The 20,328-nt window shown below is 38.2% G+C and overlaps 1 long non-coding RNA gene across 2 annotated transcripts in view; it reads left to right on the top strand.

Moving 5' to 3' along the window:
* Window positions 1-19,941, top strand: part of LOC109551874 (uncharacterized) — a 59,648-nt gene extending 39,707 nt beyond the window's left edge. For both annotated transcript variants that reach the window (XR_012331355.1, XR_002178561.3), the window contains 2 exons: window positions 3,610-3,763; window positions 19,816-19,941. This is a non-coding gene — a long non-coding RNA (uncharacterized lncRNA). The remainder of the gene's footprint in view (window positions 1-3,609; window positions 3,764-19,815) is intronic.
* Window positions 19,942-20,328: the final 387 nt, after the last annotated feature.

The following is a 20,328-nucleotide window of genomic DNA, read 5'->3' as shown; positions in this document are numbered from 1 at the left end:
CTCAATAACTGATCCTTGAATTAACAAATGAACAATCAAATGATTGCCTGAATACTACAGTAGTTATGTATTTTATCCTGCTAAAACTACAATGACATCTCTTTATCTACAGAATAAATCGCAAGGCCTCCCTTGATCTGGCCCTTTCCTCTCCGGCTTTATCTCCTTCCCACCCCTGTTATTTTAGCCATACTGAATGGCTCTCAGCTCCCAGAACACACCTCTAGGCCTCTGACCTCACTGTCCTTTTGTTGTCGGAAAAATGGGGCGTGAGAGGATGGTCATGTCCCAGGTCTCAGGTGAGTCCCTGGGATAGGCTGCCAAGTGAGGGTCCTTGGCTTCGCAGAGGAAAGAATTCAAAAACAAGCCATAGTAAAGTGAAAGCAGGTTTATTGAGAGAGATACACACTCCAGGGACAGAATGTGGGCCATCTCAGAAGGCTCTGAGAGTAGCGTTGGGGGATACACATTCCATAGACAGAATGCAGCCTGTCTCAAAAGGTGAGAGAGCCCAGAGGTGTGGGGGTGATTAGTCTTTATGGGCTAGATAATCTCATAGGCAAAAGAGAGGGAGGAATATTCCAACTATTTTTGGAGAAGGGGTGGAGATTTCCAGGAATTGGAGCACCGCCCACTTTTTGGCCTTTCATGGTCAGTCTTGGAATTGTCATGGCACCTGTGGGCGTGTCATTTAGCATATGCTAATGTATTACAATGAGTGCATAATGAGGTTCAAGGTCTGCTGGGAGTCAGGTCTTCCACCATCTTGGGCCTAGTAGGTCCTAACTGGTTTTTGCTGTATTCTGTTCTTCTTAATGGTTGTGTCATTCTTTTACTACTTGTGCCCTGCCCCCTTCCTGTCTCACTTTCTTCCTAAAATGCTTGGTTCATGTCTGACTCCCTTACTATCCTGCAAGCTATTTGTGGTATTCCTTTATTTCCACTGCCTAGGAGAGTCCTGGGATACAGTAGATACTCAGTGTATAATTATTAAATAAGCATTTCCATACTGCTGCAGTTTCCATCATAATTTTGATACTTGTGCAATACTTTATGCAGGTTATGTGCCACAATTTACTTAATCATTACTTTAGTATTGAATATTAAGATAGTTTCCAGGTCCACTATTATAATCAATGCAGTAGAGTACTTTTTTGTGCAAAGAGCTTGTTTTCTCATAAAGAGAGTTATTATTTTTTTCTTTTTCTTAAGAGAAGGGTAGAGTATGATTTAGTAAAAAAAAAGGAGTTTCATTTTTCTCAGTTGGTATCAATGGTGATAGACCATTGATGGTAGGCTAGAGGATGTTTTGGGGGTCATTATGTCTAGAAGACCAGTGAAATACTTTGTTTCAGAAGTTGAAATATTTTCCTAGTATTTTCAAGTTGCCAATGTCCAAGTATTCTAGACCAAGTATATGTACATGCCTGAATCCTCATTGTCTCCATCTTCTCTGAAGTACACAGAGGCAGACCTTGGAGATGGGGTGGTTGGAGTTTGAGGAAAAGGATAATATACTGAATATAATTAGCTGGTCAATAGAAATTAAAATCAACTGAAACCACTATCTTCAAATCATACCAAATTTCGTTTTCACTCTTTATTTAGAAACCTCCAAAAAATAAAGGAATTCCTTAATACACAAAACAGAAACACTCATGCAAATTTGTCTAAATAGAAGTCCCCTCTATTGAAATTTGTTTTCCTGGTTTTCATTTTGTAATTGGAGATGTGTTTCCAACATGACATGAAGTCCAGCCGGCATCCTTTCCTAAGCTGTTTTCTGACCACTATAGTTTCAAACAGGTTTAGAATTTCCAAATTAAAAGAAGAGAGAGGTAGATAGACAGGAAAGTGGTACAAGCCTGAAACTGACTTGACTTCTAGCTTTGGGACAGAAACCTTCCTGGACCTGTGGCCTCATCCATGAATTGAGTAGAAGGTCCCCAAAGCCCTTCCTAACTCTGAATTTCCATGACCTCAGATATTTTAGTCCTGATATGTGCAGAGACCTCAACGAAGCTCAAATTATCTTTTGGCTTCCCTGAGTTTTAAGAACTAATAGTGCAGCCTAACTCCCTTGGAGGTATAAGTCATCTTACATCCCCTTTCCAGATTAAAAACAAAAAAGACCAAAGAATTAACTGCTGTGACTTCTCAGGAAATCTTTGTCTACTTCATTCATTATGATTTGTATGTTCTTCTTCCCGATCTATGTGGAGTCTGACTTGAACTCATTTTACATTCTTTGTTGACAGAGGATCCTGAAATAAATCCCTTAAAAGCTGCAAAAGACATTGTTGCCCACTTTAGCTGAACCTAATCAGGAGAAATCTAATGGAAATGAATGGCTCTTCCTTGCAATTTATCAAGATTGTTTTGGATTTTATATTGCTGTTGTTATTGTTGTTTTTAGCCCAGAGTTCAAGAATATTCACTTCAATTTGGAGAAGTCACTCTGGGCCATGCCACATGCCCTGGGCTTAGTTTGCAGATAACGAAAGGACTGCTGTCTCCTCTTGCTCCTTCAGGTTTACCCACAATTTATCAGAAGAAAAGGCATTCATACAGCTCCATGTTTCATTTGATTCAGCCAGCCAGTTCCTTCAATTTCCTCTCCAAAAGCACATGCAGCTGTTTATAAAATGCTTCTATTTAGAAGTCCTCCTTAGGAGGCAAAAGGAAATCTTAGGCTTCTTTCAGATAACGTTTTGCTAGTGAAGCTGAGAATAAAAAATATATTCCTATTTGTAAGGAGAAAAATCAATGCTGCTACCCCTACCAAGAGAGCTCAGTGTCCTCACCATGGACCTCTGCTTAGGAAAGGTGACGTTCAAAGGCAACCAGCCCTCTTTACTGCTGGCTCATTGGGCTGGGAGCCAGGACTGCCATGATCCAGTTTAACTAACTGGGAGGGATTGTTTTCAAGGGGAGATGGAGGTCATTAATCAGGGCAGCCCGTATTTAGCTGTCTCAGCGTTCTGAAGTGATGTTAGACACGGAAAGTGATGAAAATCAAATAGGAATGTTCAGTAAGGGCAGTTGGTCACTATTAGGAAAGCAGATTTCCCCTGTACTATTCTTCTTTGTTTGAATTCAAGCAGTGAACGTTTCACAAAGTCCGAATGATATGATAAATAATCCAGTAAGTCATGACACAATGCAATGTATATTTTAAATACAAGCCAGAATTTGTTATTTAATTAGAATGTTGCTTAAAACGAGAACAATGTTCTTTTATCATAATTATAGTCTTGGGACTTCCCTGGCAGTCCAGTGGTTAAGACTCCATGCTCCCAATGCAGGGGCATGGGTTCGATCCCTGGTCGGGGAACTACGATCCTGCATGCCTCATGGCATGGCCAAAAATAATAATAATAATAATAATAATAGCCTCAGTTTAGTAAAAGGCAGCATTTCACTTCTTTGTCTTCATTATCAAGCAATTGTGCATTCAAATAGTCAACAAAACTTTTCTTAAACACCTACTGTGTGCTAGTCTAATTCTGATTTAGAACCTTAATTCTGGTCTCATTCACTACATTATTTTTAATGCAAAAATTAAAACGAAAATGTTATACTTTAAGGTCTTTTCCTATTATTCTGTAGGCTGGCAGAGAGAAAATTGCCCAGGCAACTTCTACTACTATTTCAGTGAGAGATGAGTCTTAAGTTTGAAGATACAGCCCTGAACAAGAAAGAAAAGTTCCCTGCCCATGAGGAGGTGTCTTTCTCCAGGGGGAAGCAGACAACAAATAAATAGGTAAATAAATAATTGAAAAATAATTATAGATGATTATAAGTGCTACAATTAAAAAACTAAAACAGGAAGTTTTGATAGAGACTGACTGGCAAAGAAAGGGATAACTGCTCTAAGGTGGTTATGGAAGAATCATTCAGGAGGTAACATATGATCTTAGACCTGAATAATGAGGAAGGCCCCAGCCATGGAAAATCTGGAGGAAGAACCTAGGGAGCATCCAGGGAAAGCCCAAAGGGGATAACCTTGTCGTGGTCAAGGAATAGGAAGAAGGACAAGGTGCCTGCACGCTGTGAGTTAAAAGAGATCTGGGGGATGAGGTTGTAGAGGTAGGAAGGGGCTAGATAATGCAAGTTCTGCAGACCACAGTAAAGTGCAACTGGAAAACACTGAAAGACTGCAGGCTATCAGTATTATTTATGTTTTAAAGTTATCATTCTGGCTGCTTTATGGGAGACAGATGGAAGCAAGAAGTCTAGCTTAGAGTAATTGAGGTAAGCGATTAGTAGCTTAATATTGGCAGAGACAGGAAGTAAAGTGTATGGATTTGAGATATTTTAGAAGCAAGAACCTCCAAACTTGCTGAAGAATTAGATACAAAGGTGAGGGAAATGTAGGAAACCAGGGAAAAGGTTAAGGTTTGAACAACCTTTTTGTTCAAAAAGGTGAATGACAGTGTCATGAGATAGAGAGTGGAATTCAGGGTGGAGGGGAGGAAAAGGTTTGAGGTGAAGGTAAGAATAGAGAATCCTTTGCAGCTCTGTTACATGGGAGATTTCTGTTGGACACCTGACTGGAGATCCGAAGACTGGAGAAATAAAAGTAGGTGGAATTGGTTTGTAAAAGATAACGTAAAGCTATGGCAGGAGAGAAAAGTGGGAAGCCCAGGACCGGGCCACAAGGCGCTCTAACATTAGAGGTTCAGGATAGCGTGACAAGGAAATTGTCCTAGTACTTAATATACTGTAAATGGAGGCCATTTACAGTATGAAAATGGCCTGGGTATGAAATGCATTAGAGGAGGAATCAAAGATGACATAAACATGCTGAAAGCTGTAGCACTCTGCTATGTTAACTTTCTGCTGTGGTGAAAATAAAGATGAAAACCATTTCGTCTGAGTTAGCAAATACCATGGAAAAATAAATGAAGATCTTTATTCCATGAGGGTATTTATAACACATGACTGTCTCCACATCACTGCTGCCCTCATAAGCAGTTCTTCAGGTGCTATGATTTGTCTAAGCATAGGGGTGCTCTGGGATGAGTTTGGGGGGATATACAGCACACCTTTGCTTATTCAAGATTTGGAGAGTCCTGTTTGTTAATACTGAGTCATTTCCCCAAAGATGGGGTGGGAATCTTATGTCTATGTGTACAATCTCTGGATTAGTTCTACAGAAGTGATGGTTCAGTCTAGTCAGTTCTTAGGAACCAAGCCCATAGAAGTCTTCTACAGGGACTGCTCTCATGTTAGTATGATAAGCCAGCTCTGCCACTTTCTGGCTATATGTCCTGAGACGAGTTACCCAAGCTCTGCAAGTCTCAGTTTCCTCATTTATAAATGATGACAATACTTCACAAGCTTGTGATGAGCTTGAATGAGATACCATGTGCTGAGTGACTAAGCCAGTGCCTCAATGAGTCGTTAGGAGATGCTCAATAAATCTTAGTCTCTTCTCTCTCTTTTCATCCCAGTAACACACTGTAACCCACTAAAACCCCGGGTAATTCTGATTCTGGCCCCATTCACTATGTTACTTTTTGAATGTAAAAATTAAAACTAAAATGTTATAGTTATAGGTCACTTCCTGAATCAGTGATCCTTTTTGTGAGCTGGCAGAGGGAAAATTGCCTAGGCAACTTCTACTGCTATTTCAGTATGAGAAAGATTCTCAGTCAGTGAGCAGCATTCTTTCTCGGTCTGGGTAATTACCTCAGCATTGGTACGGTGCTCGTAACTTCCTATTTAAATTCTAGAGTTTGAGTCTAGTATCTAAACTCAGTAAGAACAGAGAAACTTCCGATCAATTGCTTGCCAGATTTCCCTATTGTACACAGTTCAATAAATCTGTGGCAGAACCACTGCCATTTTTTTCTCATTTCATTTGTTAATTCAACCAGTATATAGGGAGGCCCTACTAGGTGCCCAACACAATGTAGACACGGGAGTGACCATGATAAGCAGGATGGACACAGTCCCTGAACTTACTCTTGCACAGGCCAACGTTAACCAACCTGCTCCACTGGCAGAGAAGTGGCTTTTCTCCTCTGCTCCATTCCTAAGAGGTCATCTACTTAGACGAAAATGCAACTTGTTTAAAGTTCCTGGAATTGTTTGGAAATATGAACTAAAGGTGATTGCCATCTTTTCCCAGACAGCTTTCTCTTTAATTGAGGAATAGGATCTGCTTCCTTTGCGTGTGTATTTTTAATTATAAAAATAACACATGCTTGCTTTAAAATGTGTTAATCGCCCCTAAAATGGGAAGCTTCTCTTCCTTGCCAGAAGAGAAGCTATTAACTGCTAAAATTTGGTGTCTACACTTCCCAGACGTTTCTTCTAAGCAGATACAAATGCATATCTGTGCATACCCACCCCCATGTCCCATAGACACACAATGTTTTGCTTATACAAAGATAATATCATACTGTTCTGTAACTTGATTTTTTTTCACTTAGCAGTATGTCATGGACATATCATTTCAGCATATTAATCTACCTGCGCTTTTAGCATGCTACACAATAGTCATGGAATTACTCAGTCATGGTTATTGTTTTTTTAACCATTCTTCTACCAATAGAACTTTGTTTCCAATTTATTGATATTAGAGACAATTATTTAGTAAATGTGCTTGTACATACATATTTTCTCATTTGTGTGTGCTTATCTATAGACTAGAATTCCTCTAAGTGGAATTGCTCAGTCAAAGGGCTTGTGCATTTTAAACTTTGATAATGTGAAATTGCCTTCAAGAAAGATGACACCCAATTTAGTTTCCTGTCAACACTATATGAGAATACTCACTTCCTCCCTCTCTGAATATTATCATTCTTAAGTTTGCCAGTCTGATAGGAAAAATGGAATTTCATTTTAGTTTGCAAACTTCTGGTTTCCACTCTGACACGTAAAAAGCTTGGAAAACACCATTCCCATACTTACAAGAAAAAGCTGGACAAACTGAAAATCAATGACTTTTCTTAGATACATCACAGAATTGAAGTTTCAAGGTAAACCACACACTGAAATCTGGAGAGACAGGTGCATTCAGAGAGATACAACAGAAGCCACTGGAGCAGTAAGGGTGGGACCACTTAATTTAACTAATAATTGTGACAAATTGCTGGAGGCTGAGTATGGATTAGTGTGAGTGAGAAACACCTGGGGCCCCAATCATAGGAGGGCCCCACAGTTTCGAGGTCTTTTTCCCCCAGGAACCCCACTAGGTTCTCATGGTGAGGATCTGAGAAAAATCCCCTCCTCACCCTGGGGTAGGGGCGGGGGGGTGGAGATGGGAAGAGTAGCAAAGGTATAACCTTCCTGGATTCTTCTCCATAATGAAGGCCCACTCTCCAGGGACCACACTGAATCCTTATCCCACTTGGAGGCAGGGATTTCCACCCTACTCCAGCCCCTAGCCTTCCGGTCTCAACTAAAAAAACCCCAGAATACAGTTAACAGGACATTGGGAATGGAGTATGGCGTGGGGGGATTGTCCTATATACTTAGTGAGGAGGGAGAGAAACACTTTTAAGACACAGGCCCACCAAAGATGGACTTAATCAGATTATAGAACACTTCCCTTCCCCACACGTTACTGCCATTCCAATAAGCTTCCAATGGATTACATCTGTAAGATCTGAAAAGCCCAAGGCTCTCTGAGTGGGAGTACAAAGGGAAGCCTAAAGCCAAGAGAGGATACAAAAGTAAGGACACCAGAGGAATTTGAAGGCTGTGGAACTTATAACTACAACAAACATTAAACATAGCCTGACTCCAAGCCAGATTAACATAACTCCTTACACTAAAGGTCTATTTACCTCACTACCTATTACTGATACAACATATCTGGCTTTCAACCAAAAAATTACAAGGCATGCTAAAAGACAAGAAAAAACACAGTCTGAAGACACAAAGCAAGCATCAGAACCAGATTCAGATATAATACAGATGTTGGAATTATCAGACAATGAATTCAAAATAACTATGATTAATATGTTTTAAAGCACTAATACAGGACTTGCCTGGTGGCACAGTGGTTAAGAATACAGCTGCCAACGCAGGGGACACAGGTTCGAGCCCTGGTCTGGGAAGATTCCACATGCCGCAGAGCAACTAAGCCCATGTGCCACAACTACTGAGCCCTCATGCCACAACTACTGAAGCCCATGTGCCTAGAGCCCATGCTCTGCAACAAGAGAAGCCACTGCAATGAGAAGCCTGTGAACCACAGCAAAGAGTAGCCCCTGCTCGCCCCAACTAGAGAAAGCCCATGCGCAGCAACGAAGACCCAACGCAGCCAAAAATAAATAAATAAACACCCCACACATTAAAAAAAAAAGCACTAATACAAAGATAAACAGCATGTAAAACCAATTCAGTAATGTCAGCAGAAAGATGGAAACTATGAGAATCAGAAGGAAATACTAGAAATGAAAAACTGTAATGGAGATGAAGAATGTTTTCAGTGGGCTCATCTACTGGACAAGGTGAGGAAAGAAACAGTGAATTTGAAGTAGCCCAATAGAAACTTCCCAAATTGAAACTCAAAGAGAAAAAACAATTTTAAAAAACAGAACATTCAAAAACTGGGAGACACCCGTGAGCCATGGCCGCTGAGCCTGCGCATCTGGAGCCTGTGCTCCGCAACGGGAGAGGCCCACATACCGCAAAAAACAAAAAACCGTGGGACAATATCAAAAGGGCTAACGTGTGTGATTGGAATACTGGAAGGAGAAGGGAACAGGGCATAAACAAGATTTGAAATAATAATGTCAGAATTTTCCAAAATCAGTTATAGACAACAAACCCCCACAGACACCAAGCAAGATAAAAAAGAAAAAAGAAAAATCAAAACCTAGGCATTTTATTTCCCACCTCTTTTATACCAGTGAAGCTTGGAATCCTGGCAATTTGTATTTTTTCTCTAAATTAACTGTTCATATTGTTTGACTATTTTTCTTATAGATTTACAGGAATATTTTATATATTACGTGTAGTAATCCTTTGTCTGTTATGTACATGGCAGGTATTTTCTCCCATAACTTTGTCTGTGGAGCCTTTAACTATACTCAAATATTTAAAATATTTTTAATTTTTAAAAAAAATATATTTTTGATCAATTTTGTCAATCTTTTTCTTTTTTAAAAAATAATTTCTATTTATTTAGCTATTTATTTTAAAATTATTTTTATTTATTATTTATTTTTGGCTGGTTGGGTCTTCATTGACGCGCGTGGGCTGTCCCTAGTTGCAGTGAGCGGGGGCTACTCTTTGTTGTGGTGCACAGCCTTCTCATTGCAGTGTCTTTTCTTGTTGCTGAGCACAGGCTCTAGGTGAGCGGGCTTCAGTAGTTGCAGCATGTGTGTTCAGTAGTTGTGGCTCGCGGACTCTAGAGCACAGGCTCAGTAGTTGTGGCACACAAGCTTAGTTGCTCTGCGGCATGTGGAATCTTCCCAGACCAGGGCTCGAACCCATGTCCCCTGCACTGGCAGGCAGATTCTTAACCACTGCACCACCAGGGAAGTCCCTTCTTTTTCTTTCTTAATTTCTGGTTTTTATTTGCTTAGAGATGACCTTTAACTTCCCCAAATTATAAAAAGATTCTTTTTTTCTTTGAATACTTTTTTATATTCAACATATAGCTCTTTAATGTATATGGAATTCATTATTGTGTATGTTATGAGGTAAAGATATACTTTACTATTTTCTAATTAATAACAATTTTCTAATACCAATTAGCAAATAGTCTACTTTTCCCTCCATTAAAATGCCACCTTTATTATTGAAAGATACATGTTGAAAATCCTATCCTTCATCTACCTATTTACAACAAACTATTTTTGGACCTTCAATTCCACTTTAGTGAACTATTGATTTATTTCTGTGCTAAAAATCACTTTTTATAATTACTATAGCTTTATATTATGTTTAAATGCTCTATTTGGTGAGGTAGGTCATTTTTCTTGTTCTGCTTTTTCAACTCTATCTTTGCTATTTTTACCCATTTTCCATTTAGAATGAGCAAGTCAAATTTTATCTTTTTAAATGCTAATGGGGTTTTGATTGGAGTTGATTAAATTTAGATATTAATTTAGGAAAAAATCAACAGCTTTATAACCTTCAGTCTGCCATTATTTAGCTCTTCCTTTATATCCTCTTGGGTAAGGTTTTATAGTTTTCTTCATATGGGTCTTGTGTACTTCTTTTAGGTTTATTCTTTCTATAACAGATAATCTGTTGTTTTGTTGCTATTGTAATTGTAATTCTTCTAATTATAGTAAAGCTTTTTGTTTTTTGTATATTGATATAATATCTGGTCACATTAGTAAATTTTAACTCTTATTAGTTCTAAGTTTTTTTCCAATTAATTGTCTTGGGTTTCCTAAGTAGATTTTTACAATAACCACAAATGATAACTTTTCTATTTATTTCTATGATTTACATCTAATATCTTTTTCCTGCCTTATTACATTTACCCAACACATTATTAACTAGTAATGATAATTATGCACATCTTTTTAAAAAAATTAATAGGATTGCTTTTAGTATTTCACTATTATGAATAATATTTATTGCAGTTTCTGATAAGAAACTTTTCCTTCTAGTCTTAGCTTGCTAATAATGTTCAAAAGATACAAGCATTCATTTTTAATATGCTTTGAAGCATCTATTAAGATGATCATGTGGATTTTTTCTTTTAATCTATACATGTAATGGATTACTTTAACAGATTTCCTAACAGGTTTAAACCATTCTTGCATTCTTATGTAAACACTAGTTGGTTACAGTATTTTATTCTTCTAATGCATTTTGGTTTGCTATTATTTTATTTAAGACTTCTTAAATATCTGATTCATGAGTTGTATTGATGTAGTTATTTTTTTTTCTTCTTTCTTTCCTTTTTTAAGTTACTTTTTTAAACTGAAGTATAGTTGATTTACAATGTTGTGTCACTTTCAGGAGTACAGGAAAGTGATTCAGTTATTTTATATATATATATATATAAAATTTTTCAGATTCTTTTCCCTTATAGGTTATTACAAAATACTGAGTATAATTCTCTGTGCTATACAGTAGGTCCTTGTTGGTTATATATTTTATATATAGTAGTGTATATATGTTAATCCCAAATTCCTAATTTATCCCTCCCCCGCCTTCCTCTTTGGTAACCATTAGTTTGTTTTCTATGTCTGTGGGTCTATTTCTGTTTTATATATGTTCATTTTTTTTTTTTTTTAGATTCCACATATAAGCGATATCATGTGACATTTGCCTCTCTCTGTCTGACTTACTTCACTTAGTATGATCATCTCTAGGTCCATCCGTGTTGCTGAAAATGACATTATTTCATTCTTTCTTATGGCTGAGTAATATTCCATTGTATATATGTACCACATCTTCTTTATCCATTCCTCTGTCAATGGACATTTAGGCTGCTTCTGTGTCTTGGTTATTGTAAATAGTGCTGCAATGAACATTGGGGTGCATGTGTCTTTTTGAATTATGGTTATTCCTAGATGCCTAGGAGTGGGATTGCTGGATCATATGGTAGGTTTATTTTAAATTTTTAAGAAACCTCCATACTGTTCTCCATAGTGGCTGTACCAATTTACATTCCCACCAAGAGTGTAGGAGCGTTCCTTTTTCTCCACACCCTCTTTGGCATTTATTATTTGTAGACTTTTTGATGATGGGCATTCTGACCTGTGTGAGGTGATACTTCACTGTATCTTTCTTTTTTTTTTTTTTTAACTTGTATGTGTTTTGTACTAAGCTTAAGTATCAGGGTTACGTTGTCCTTATTCATTACATGGGATGTTTTCTCTCTTTGTGTTTGCTCTATAACAATTTAAATAACTAAGGAATTATCTGCTTCTTGAGGAAATAGTCTCTGGGGAACTGATATACTTACATATACTTATACCAATTTTTTTCTTGTGTAATTTTCAAGACTTTCTCACTGTTCTGGGCCTGCTAACGGTACCCCTTCTGGTTTCTTAGCTCTGTTGTTGATTATTCTGACTTTTTATACTTCTTGTGTTATTTCAATGAGATTTTGGGTAGGGTATTTGGTCAATCATCTTGCAAGGCTTTCTATCTTTTTGTATACTCTCAAACACATCAAATAATAGAGAAATTATCTGTATCTTGAAGGCTTGCTAGGACTTGCCAGTGAACAATCTGAACCTGGGCCACCTCTTAGTCTTTGATTTATTCTGGTGTACTTCTTCCTGAACTCATAAAAGTCAATCTGTCTGCTGGACTTGGGACTCATCTTTGGATATTGCCTCTCAAGAAGACCCACTTGATTTCACACATTCTACCCTTGGGGAAGAGTTTTGTTTTGTTCTCCATTTTAGCAAACCCAGCCATGGCTTCTTATGTGTCTTGAATGGCAAAATCAGTCAACTGTTTTTCTATCTTAAGTGTCCCCTCTTGGTTCCACAGTGCATTTTTAACCAATATAAACAAAATATGAAGTGAGTGTAATTAAAAAAATATATATCAAATATTCGAAGTGAGTATTGTCCTGATAAGTTAGATTATCAGACACATAAGCTTCACATTTAGTCAATGGTGGCTTTTGAAAGGAGGTTGGTTTGATGTGTTCGCATCACATGTGTTTGAATATCTGACATTAAGTCTCGCATTCCCTTGGAAGGAACAACCCAGAGGATTTTCTGCAGTGAGAGTTAATTCAACTCAAAGGTGCGTATCTCTTAAGGGATGAGGGGTTGAGAGTAAGAGATACAAAAAACAGCAATAATGTAAGAATAAAACCACCTCCAGAAATCAGGCTTACAGTACAAAATTTTTTTACTATAAGACTTATTTTAAGCTGCAAATTCTTACATGTCCTCATTAAATGGATATACATTTGTCACAGGGAAAACAATATGACTGTTAAGAGAATGATGAAAGCTTAGTCTTCAGTAGGATGAGTCATGAAAAACAGAAGAGTAAAAAAACACCCAGAAGGGTTTCATTCACCAAGAGCTGAATCTTTCACAAGATTTAACTTTCACACTTTAGCGATTTGTATAATTGCTACAATTGCCACCAGGCCCTCATGCAAATCTTCTGATATTCCTAAATGAGAATTGCTAGCAGTTGCTTGTCAGTCATGTACTGCTACATGACTTACCTAGTCTGAATTATATACAACATCTCAGCACCATACTCAGAAAGGACTGTTAAGCCTGTTAGCATCCTTCCTCAGGTCCAGAGAGTTTCAGGAATCTTTGAAGTTGATGGTGCAGTGGAGCAAAGCTTTCTGTTCAAAGGGCAGCATCTTCCAAAGCAAGCTGATTAAGCCTCATTCCAAGTGCACCCTTTCCTTGTTGCTAAATTGAACTCCATTCCTTCTCCCCACCATATCTGGAAAGATGCCGTTCGGGGGGGAATCTTCCCAAATAACACCCAACAGAGTTACATCTCCTATAGCAATTTTAATGACTGAGCATTAAGAACCAGAGTCTAAACTGTGCCCAGGAGCTCATGAAATCTGCTCTATGTGCCTGCTTATGGAACAAGGCAGGGGATTTTCTGTCTTAAGTAACAAGGCACGCCATGCATCTGGAAGGAGAAGCAGGCCCTGAAATGTTCACAGCATGCTGCAGCCGAATGTTTTCTCTCTTCTTCAGAAGATAAACTCTCTTCTTCAGAAGTTTTGATTTGTTTTCTTTGAATTTCAAAAATCCATACAGGGAGGGGAGACAAGTCAGGCAAGCAATTCCATAATGCTTCTTATGTGGGAGCCACTTTCTGACAGGCTGTTGTGTTTGCAGAGGTTTACTCTGCTGCATCACAAGGCATGGAGATGAGCCTGTGAAAATCCCTGAAGTAGAGTGATGAGAATGGGGCAGAGAGGAAATAACCTTTTATCACGTCTTAACTTAGGCCCAGAAACTGTGCCTGTACCAGTCCAGAACAGCAGAGAATGCCCTCTTTTTTTTTTTACCTCTAAATTTCTGTGTTTTTTTTTTTCTTAACCAAACCACAAAGAACCACAACCTTTCCCAAATGAATCACAGAAGATCCATGGTTCTCAGCATTTTTTTTTTACATCTTTATTGGAGTATAATTGCTTTACAATGGTGTGTTAGTTTCTGCTTTATAACAAAGTGAATCAGTTACATATATACATATGTTCCCATATCTCTTCCCTCTTGCGTCTCCCTCCCTCCCAGCCTCCCTACCCCACCCCTCCAGGTGGTCACAAAGCACCGAGCTGATCTCCCTGTGCTATCAGCATTTATTTTTAAATAACGTGTGTTGTCATATTATGGAGAGTCATAAATAGCATATATAAATCTAAAAATTCAGACATTAAAAAAATGTGTAGCCTTCTATCCTTAATTCCAAGGAAATGTTAAGAGTTATTTATTTTTGAAGATCAGCATTATTTTGGTGGCAACCTTTGGGGTTTTACTTTACTAGTGAAAGACAGTGATTCATCTTGCCCTCACTAAGGCAAATCCAAGACAGGCTTGATGATTCTTTAAGCGGTAGAGTCAGCGACACTTGTTAGCAAACACTTTTCTAACTTGTCAGAGGCTAATTATTTTTGATGTGTGGTTTTTATCAAATACCTTCTAAAGAAACTGCAATGTCTTTCCTGAATTTTTTCTTTGCAAGAGCCTATTTCTAAGAGCACATTCAATCTTAGGTAATAGTTTCTCATTTGTATGAAAGTTGCTGTCTTTCGTATTTGCTTTTTCTACTGATTTCCATAGAAATCATTCTTGCCCTTCTGTGAGGAGTACAGGAGCCAAGGCCCTGATGTGACCCCTGGTAGCGAGAGCAGGTCCGCACAGATGTGGTACAGAGCTTCCCAGCTCCGAAACATGTGCGAGCACACAGAACTCTCTTTACTTTTCAGTCTCAGAATTAGTGGATTTATTGGGCTGGTGCTGACATAAAAAATGAAATGAAACATCTGATTGTAACAGCTGCACAAAATTTGGACTCATGTAAACTGGTCTGACATCACACATTCTGCATGTGAGTTCCATGAGTATTCTCCATATGGTGCTAATACAATAACATGCCTACAAAGTCCCTGTGGTTTATGGCATGATGAGCTCCAGAGCTGAGGAAATAAAGCCAGGAAGCCTACGCCATTTGCCGAATGGAGCTAGCTTTGGGTAAAGTCTCGTTCTCACTGAGCTGCTCAGGCTCACTAGGCGCAAGAAGCCATGCTGGGCATAGTACCAGCAGTAAGCTTTATGTTGGAGATCCTGGTCCCCTCTCCTTGGAAGGGGTGAGAGTGAGGTCTCACAATGTTTTTTTACCTTACTCCATAGAAAAATAGATGTGGGAGTGTAAAGGAGTTGCCAAAGCCACCTTACTCCTTCCCAGCAGTCAGGAAAAGGCAGGTAGAAAGAGAGAAAGAGAACATAATGGCTCAACAGAAATCCTGGCGAGATCTAGCAATCCTTTGCTGGGGAGGCTGGAGTTCTGCCCAGGGCACACGGTGGCATTGATCAGATCAGTGACACCCCACACTGACCCACAGCTATAAACACAATCTGCACATGTTCTCTTTCTTCAGCTAAAGGCAGGCGGGGCGGGGGTGGTCCAGGCATTTGGCACGTAGTTCGTGTTGCTCTGACAGGCTGTATATGTGGCCTAGAAAAAAATTCTGTCCTTATTTAATTTTTGAAAATGACTCAAAGACACTTGTTTATCTGTTGGCAGATTAACCTCACAGAGGATGACTTTTGGAAAATATTTAGCGGCAGCTTAGCTTTCCCTGTTTGCTCAGCATAATGCTGGATTGCTTCCCTCACCATCAGTTTCCAGGCTCAGAGAAAACACACTGCAAGTGTAGCATTGTAAACAGATTCGTCTGATAGACTTTCAAGGTCAGTGAGCTTATTGAATGCAGCACCTGTTTGCATGAGAGAATTCGTAAGTGGGTGTATCAGGTTGGGGTCCCTCATATTTTAGAGCAGCACCTATTGACTGTATGTGATAGTCCATTCTAGTTCTGTTGGGCACTAAATACACAGAGGCAGAAAGAGATCTCTGAATTTCAAGAGTTGCAAGGGGGGGAGACAGAACATCTTTGGGCCCAAGTGAGGATTTTCATGGTCTGAGAAAGGGAAGGGAGAAAAAAAACAGGTGGGGATAGGAGAAATCTCAGGAGAGTAATGAACGTTCTCATATTGTTATAAAGCATTTCAAAATAGAAAAAAAAATCAGTGCTACCTAGCTAATTTTTTCCTCCAGTGAAACTCATCTTCAGTCTTCTTAAATCATAAGCAGAACAGAATTACATTAATAGAAAATCACTTCATAAACAATTTTACTAAAATTTATTCATTCTGTAAAATTGGAGGTACCTGTGATTTTAATGACACAAAATGTAAGTTAAAACTAAGCTTAATACTGGAATCATTGTACACCATAAGGTCAGTTGTAAAATTCTCCTTTGTTTTGACCATCTATACAATGGCTCTCCTCCATCATGATGGGCAATGTAGAGATGATTGTTAAACAAAAGCAAATAGGTTTTTGAGGAATTCTGGTCTAATCTCCTGGGGCCCAAGGTGGTGGCTTAGAACCATCCCACTGCAGCTGAGATCAGAGAGTCTATTTGGGGTTCTATCTAGGTTCTAGACCATTCTCTAATTGTCCAACTGGAATTAAACAAACTATACAGTGTTAATGAACTGTGTGGCCACATCTGCCTCTGCCAGGCGTACTACGGCCCTGATGCATGCTGTTAGGTCACCACACGTTAATTATCTTTCAGGTTCTCTGAACATTCTTTTCTAAACAAGGCAGCCCTGCCAACTTGTCAACAGGGCATTATTCTCTACAAACGAAGTTACTTTCTTTTTGCCGGAGAATGCCCACAATGACTTTCTCAGAGGTCTGGGAACAGAAGCAAGATTGTACCTTTCACTGCCTCTTTAATTTAAAGGAGAAAAAAAAAAATCTCTGTAAGCTAATATGTAGCTTCATTGGTGATTATAGTGCTGCAAGCTTCTCTGATTTAAACCAGAGAACAGGAAATGTCACCTTCTCAGCTGGTAGAGAAGAAAAAAACATGCAGGTGGATGGTGTGAAATTTAAGCAGACTTGGGAAAGAACTAATCCATGTTTAGAATTCTCCACTGGAGATGTGTTTTGACAGTTCTCTGGTGGTTTCCTGTTTTGGTTTGCCCACTTCATGTTAATGCATGAGGCAGCATGATATAGCTGAAAAATCATGTGTTTTGAGGTCAGGTGTCCCACTCCTGTCACTTTCAGCTAGGCTAGTCACCTATTTCTCTGCGCTTCAGGTTATAAATCTGATAATTCGGGTAATGATACTTAACTCAATGAATTGCTGTGAGAGGTAAAATGATAATGAATATAGAAGTGCTTTATACTGCTGCCTGCTACTTGCTAGCTGTGTGACTTTGTGCAAATTACTTAATCTCTATGCCTAGATTTTGTCATCTATGAAATGGGGATAAACCCCTGAGTTGTGGTGAGGATTACATAAGTTAATACATATAAAGTGCTTAGAATAGTGCCTAGCATACAGTATGCTACTACATACTTAGCTCTAAATGTTTTCCGTTATTTCTATTTATCAGGTGATACAGATATGTTACTTATTTTTTCAGGTGTACTTCACTTTATACTAATTTAAATACAGCAGAATCTATATTTATAATTCTATTATTACTGAGTATTTTGTGCGGAGCACTAAGATAAGTGCTGTATATGAATATAAATTAGGGGGATAGTTATCTGTGTTGCAAAAGGGAATAGCAATGGACTTGAGGACACGGGGAAGGGGAAGGGTAAGCTGGGACGAAGTGAGAGAGTGGCATGGACTTATATACACTACCAAACGTGAAATAGATAGCTAGTGGGAAGCAGCTGCATAGCACAGGGAGGTCAGCTCGGTGCTTTGTGACCACCTAGAGGGGTGGGATAGGGAGGGTTGGAGGGAGATGCAAAAGGGAGGAGATATGGGCATATATGTATGTGTATAGCTGATTCACTTTGTTATAAAGCAGAAACTAACACACCATTGTAAAGCAGTTATACTCCAATAAAGATGTTAAAAAAAAAGGGGGGGGAATAGCAAGGCAGTGCTTCAATTCAAGAATTCACTTTGACAGTACCCACTATTGTTTTCAACACAATTTGAAGTACAGAAGACATGTAACACATCCTTCAAGGAGTCTTTTAAATATATTTTTATTATTCTAATATTAATACATGGTCATTGTAGAAAATTTTAGAAAATACTGATAAGCAATAGTAATAATTATTATTATAACAATAGTAATAAAATGAAATCTAAATCACCTATATTGTCACCACCAAGAGGTAGATATTTCTCACACTTTTGTTTAAATTATTTTGGTTTGTGTGTGTGTGTGTGTGTGTGTAGGTGTACACAAAATTAGAATCATACTGCTTTTAAAAATTTAATAAATCATAAACATCTTTCCATGTTACTAAATATTCTTCTCTTTTCATTATTATTAAAAAATTTTTTTTTGAAACAGTTTCGGATCTAAAGAAGAATGATAAAAATAGTGCAGAGCTATTTCTACTTAAATATTTGTCTACTCTTTTTAGCATACTTTGGTGGATCTTGCCATCAGCAACGATTACTGTGGTATTTTAATGGTGATTTTCTATTTCCCTCATGTCCCTTCTGTATTTATTTATTGGCATTCTTCTCTGAGGAAGAGCTGTTCCTTCTCTCCCATATATTTACTTAATCATTTATATCCATGTGGACTCATGAACATTTATTTTATTCTCTTTGTTAAAATCTAATATTGTACCATTGCTTTTTATTTTGTTGTTCAAATTGTTCCAGCTTTGATTATTGGGAGCTCTTTCAGATTGGTTCCTATGCACTTTTTGTACTGACTACATTCAAACACCACAGATGCTCCAGGATCATCAACTACCCCAGCCCCTGGAATCAAACAGTTCTCCAAAGATCCCTGATCTCTTATACTGGAGGGTGGTATTTAGAAACCAATACCATCAGGAGTTAGGTGTTCACCTTGTTTACTGAGGTGTCGCTGTTTCTAACCCCTCTCAGTAGATAGAGCCAAGAATGTGTGTATGTGTGTGTGTGTGTGTGTGTGTGTGTGTGTGTGTGTGTGTGTAAGTATACATTAACTCATGCATACACATATATCTATATTTCTGTACTAATTTATCTGTATATATTTAAAACTTTTTCAAATTTAACATTTAAAACATGGGTGCATATTGATACCTTTGAATCCAGTTGAGCACCACAGGAGTCATCACAGCCTTCCCTGTTTTCTTATGTGTTAACTTCTTTCTCCAATAGTGAGAGACCTGACTCTGATTATCTACAATATATTTAGCTGTTTGTTTAATCCAACTATACAAAATAAGTTGTGTCAGAATTCCTAGCCCATCCCCCTGTGAGAAACAACTGAAGTGCAGTGTTTGTGTACTTTAGCCTTGCATCAAATCAAAACACTGTTTATCTAAAGTTACTTAGGTTGGCTCCTTTTCTCCCCATCCCCCTTCAGTGTGCTTATGTGATCCATTTAAAATAAGTTAAATGCATTTGTCACAATCTGCATTCCATCTTTTCTCCCACAGCCTGGTAGATTTTTTTTTTTTTTTAACCTGTAGTAAAATTCACTTTCTGTGCTGTATGTTTCTATCAGGTTTGGCAAATGCATAGAGTAGTATTATCAACCATCATTCCATACACAATTGCATCAACCCAAAGTTTCTCCTGCTATTCCCGTAGAGACAGCTCCCACAGCCCCTGATCCATCAGCTACTCATTGGTTTTCCTCCTTATGATCTTGCCCTTTCCAGAGTGCCATGTGAATAGAACCCAACAATTCTGGGTCTGGCTTCTTTCACCTTGTAAAATGCAGGTAAGATTCGTGCATGCTATTTTGTGAGTCAGTATTTCATTCTATTCTATTGCTGAAAGTATTCTATTATGTACCACAGTTTGCAGAACATCTAGGTTGTTTCCAATTTTAAAGCAGCTATGAATATTTACTTACAGGTTTTGATACGAACCAAAACCTGTAAGTAAATATCCTTTTCTTTTCTTTTGGATGCATGGCTGGGAGTGGGATTGCTGGGTCACGGGGTAGGTATATGTTTACCTTTATAAGAAACAGCCAAACTGTTTCACAAAGTGGCTGTGCCATGTTGCATCCTCATCAGCACTTGGTATTGCCAGGTTTTTTACATTTTAAATATTCTAACAGGCATATTGTGGTACCTTATTGTGGTTTTAATTCATATTTCCCTAATGATTAATGATGGTGAGGGTTTTTCTTATGCTTGTTTTTCATCTGAATATGTTCTTAGGTA

This window comes from Tursiops truncatus, chromosome 4, assembly GCF_011762595.2.
Source record: "Tursiops truncatus isolate mTurTru1 chromosome 4, mTurTru1.mat.Y, whole genome shotgun sequence".
NCBI lineage: Eukaryota > Metazoa > Chordata > Mammalia > Artiodactyla > Delphinidae > Tursiops > Tursiops truncatus.
Note: the sequence above shows the minus strand (reverse complement) of the source record. Positions and strands in the feature narration are given on the sequence as shown.